Here is a 4187-nt window from a genome sequence, read left to right on the forward strand (position 1 = left end):
AAGGGGGAACGGATAGCACCGTGAGGACCTCGACCATGAAAGGGAAAAGAAAATGACAGCTGGAGCAGTGTCGGCGTTAAAAGCTGCAGGAATTTTTTTTTTAATTTTATTAATTACCAATATATATTGACAGATCCCTTATTTTATTAAAGATTATGTGCCATGTCATATAACAGTATATAGTATGTTATTATTTATTAAATAATACATAATAGAATATATACTACCATACTAAGTTCTTTTTATTTTTTAGCAGATAGTATATAATACATATGTAGGTGTTTATATACATAATATATAATTCATGCATCTATATAATATATAATCCATAACAAATAATGTAAGATTATGATTAATATATAATATAACAAGATTACATAACAATAATGATGTAATATTACCCATTGTATGTCTTGGTTCATGACACATTCTCATCTTAGGTGCCTGTCAGAGGTATTTATGTATTAAAATTAATATTATAAGACACAGTTATGAACATGTCACCCAGCATCATAACAGGAATATTGACAGTGACATACTGTGTCCTTTTTCCCTATCCTGCTCTTGGCCTCTTCTCACAGGAAGTAACCAGCATCCTAAGTCCTGGCTTACCCTTGCCTTGTGTTATTTTCACACACACATTTAAGATCAGTTAAAACAACTGAACTGCAGGTACATGCAGTGAAGTGGATGAATCATACACTCTATGTTGAATTGAAAAAGTAAGCCCTAGAAGGTAGTCGATAGTGCGCTATGCTTTTAACTGTGTATATGTATGTCAACTAAACTCACTAAATTAAGAACAACTACAGCTAGAGTCCAGGTGGGAGAGGGACAGATAAAAGGTGAGGTGAGCAGATTTGCTGCAGGTGAGCGAGTTCCTTTCCAGTGACATGTCATTCTCTCTGAAGCAGGAGGGAAGGCCATCTGATGGGAGTCAGGGAAGAGACAGAGGGAAGGTTAGAGGTGTGCGGAGAGCAGAGAATGTTGACACCACTGAGTGATAAGTGAGGAAATGTGCTCACTAGAGAAACCCTGGAGGATTGCCTGGCAGCGGCAACATGGTGAGCATTGATTTGTAGCCTTAGAAATCTGTGCTGGGAGAGCCTGCTGCCTGCAGGCTCAGAACAAGTAGAGCTGGGTGAACCGAGATGGAAGTCTGCCTGGTGAGGAACTGAAAAGTTCAAGGCTTAAGGGGGTTTTGTCTGTCATAAAGAGAGTGCCGACTGTGGATGCAGAGCTGGAAGGTGGGGAAGTGGAAGTAAGAGGAACGTGGACAGGCAGGAAAGCAGAGGAGTCAGCGCATGATGCCCCCAGTGAGGGTGAAGGAGGGCCAGGGAGGCTGGTGGAGAAGAAGCTGGACGGCTAGAGGTGGGCACTTAAAGTAGAGAGGCTTGAACTGGAGTGGAGACACGCCTGGGTATGAGCCCGGGGGTAGGGTGAATGGGGGGTGGCTGGCTCAGGCTGACAGAGAAGAAGACCCTAAAATGACCATACTGGGTGGTGGAGGGAGAATCAACTTTGATGTCTTGATGGTAGGAAGCGAGGCAATACAGAGCTGGTGGTCCAGGTGCTCCTGACTGAGACAGATGAGCAGGGAGGCCAGGGTGGCAGGCACTGCTAGGAAAGGATCTGGGTTTTCCAGGTGCTCCCACGAGGGGAGGAGCAATCATCTGAGGTGGAAAGTGAGCACAAGGAGTTCAACACAAGCACCTGATCAAACAGGGGGATGTGACGGGGCAAAGCGTCAACTCCAGAGATGGTTACCCAGGAAGCAGGGATCACGGGTGAAGTGAGGGGACACTCAGAGTAGGGAGGGTGAAGAGTCTTCTGGGTGTGGGGGGAAGAGAGGCCCCAGGACAAAGGAGAACAGGGGCACAGTGTTGAGGATGGACTGGCTCTATGGTGACACTGCAGGTATGGCTGGATCTTTGTCCTGAGGGCTTTGGTTGGTGGGACTACTGGCCTCATGAGGACACCCCTCTCAGCAGCCTGGACAGGCGCTCCAGCTCCTGAGAGCTGTGTGGCCACCACTGTTCCTGGAGGGGCTGTGCCTCCATCTTCTCTTATCAGACTTTCCTGCCCAGCCCCCGACTGCCAGCGAGGGAACATGGGCCTCACAGCTGCTTCCCGTGGAGGGACACAGGCTCCTTGGAGAAGCAGGCTGATCTTACTTTTCTCCATAACCCAGAGCCTAGCAAATCGCCAGCCCATGTGTGGGCCATGTAGGGGCTCGGATACTTACCAAAGTAACTCAAAGCAGTAGAATAGCAGAGCTGGAGGAAGTGACCACTGAGCTCACAGAGTTCACTGCCCATACCTCCATTCTACAGATGAGGAAACAGAGACCAAGCAGTGAAGCAGCCTTGGCCAAGGCCACGCTGCTCTTAAATGCTGGCCTGTGTCGGGCATGCCAAGTGATGAGCTGCAGTGAAGGGGCTGAGAGAGGGCTCTGGGGCCAGACAGCTTGGGTTCAAGTCCCAGCTCTGCCATTTATTAGCCGTGTGATTAATGAATGTCCTAACCTTTAAAGTGGAACTCACAGTGGTGCCAACTCATTGGATTGTCGTGAACACTGCGTTCCTGGAACAGCAGGACAGAGTTCTGTAAGGGTTTGCTATTGCTTTGGTTACTATTATTATCACCAAGTGAACCCTGAAATGAAGAACAAAGGCAGCAAGAATTTTTATTTTAAAGGATTTTAAAATCCTCTGATGAATACTTCATTTCATCTATTCAAGATTGCACTTGACCCTTATTAACAACTACACAATGGATGACTTTTGAGGAAATGTTGCTTCATGTCTTTAATTCTCACTAACGACACAGGCTATTTAACAGGCAGCAGTTTCTTTTCCAGGAAGTGGGACAAAAAGTTAAAAATGACTCAGTGCCTCTCGGTCCCCAGTGAGTTGGTTGTGACCTGTCAATCCAGCTTTGGGGAAGTGCCCGCTCCCCCTGGTTCTGCTGAGCTGCCCCGCAGCCTCCAGGGGGATCTGTACCCCTACACGAATCCAGTCTCTTTGTTCCTATCTTTGCTTCAGATCCTTCAAGGACTGCCCATGCCCCAGGGCCCCATCTGCCCCGCCAGCCTTGGCTGCTGGACTCCAGGACACTATCCTGGTTCTCAACCATACTCTGTTCCTATGACCACCCCACTACTCTATATTTTGTCCTTCAAGTGTGGGCTTCTGTGGCTTGCCACACAGCAGGGGTCTCCCCATCCTTCATCTTGGGTAACTGCATTGTCCTGCACGGTGCCTAGCGAAACCGTGTGGAGGCAGAAAGAATACAGAATAACAGGTGCTCAGAGGGGCTGCCTTTCCCACTGCAGGGGCCCTAGAGAGCTTTCTCCCGGCTGGTTATTCACAGGCGCTGAAACTGTGGAATCTCGATCTCACCAATTTAAAGGGCATTATCACTAATTACAAAAGCAATCATTTCTTCAGTAGCAAAAAGGAGAAAAGACTTTGTGTTCCCCACCTCCAACTTTTTTCCTCCACCTTCAGATGTTTCTCATCTCTGGACAAGGGTAGAAAGCAACTCACAGAATATTATTTTTCAATGTTTTTTCCCACTCTGAAGATTGCTTTCCCAGAACCGATGAAGGCTAGAATGGTTTAGCTTTCCTGGACTGAGTATTCAGAGGCCTGGGGGTTGAGGGGAAGTGTGGAGGTGAGATAACTTAGGAATATTTAACCTAACAGAGACATTAAAATGTTCTATTCTAAACAGAAAGGAAGCAGGATGCTATAGAAACAGGAAAACCATAGTTGGAAGTGCAATAACGAGTTACAAGAGAATAAACATAAAGATGTAAAAATGAAAAAGGACATCAAAATTAAAAAAGGTGGGAATGGGAGAGGGGAGCAAGAAAATAAAGACTTTTTTCTTTCTTTTTTTTTCTTCGTTATACTTAGGATGTGTTCGAGCCTACGTGTTTATAAGTCTAAAGGAAATAGATATAGTAATGGGTTGATATATTTGAAGAATAAGGTAACCACAAATCAAAAGCATACAATAGAGTCGCAAAAAACCCAAAAAGAAACAAACTCAAAATGGCTTAAAGACTTAAATATTAGACAAGACACTATAAACTTCTCACAAGAAAACATAGGCAATACATTATTTGACATACATCTCAGCTATGGTTTCCTAGGGCAATCCAAGCAACACAAGCAACAGAA

Source organism: Camelus bactrianus, unplaced genomic scaffold (genome assembly GCF_048773025.1).
Source record: "Camelus bactrianus isolate YW-2024 breed Bactrian camel unplaced genomic scaffold, ASM4877302v1 HiC_scaffold_45, whole genome shotgun sequence".
In the NCBI taxonomy this organism is placed as follows: domain Eukaryota; kingdom Metazoa; phylum Chordata; class Mammalia; order Artiodactyla; family Camelidae; genus Camelus; species Camelus bactrianus.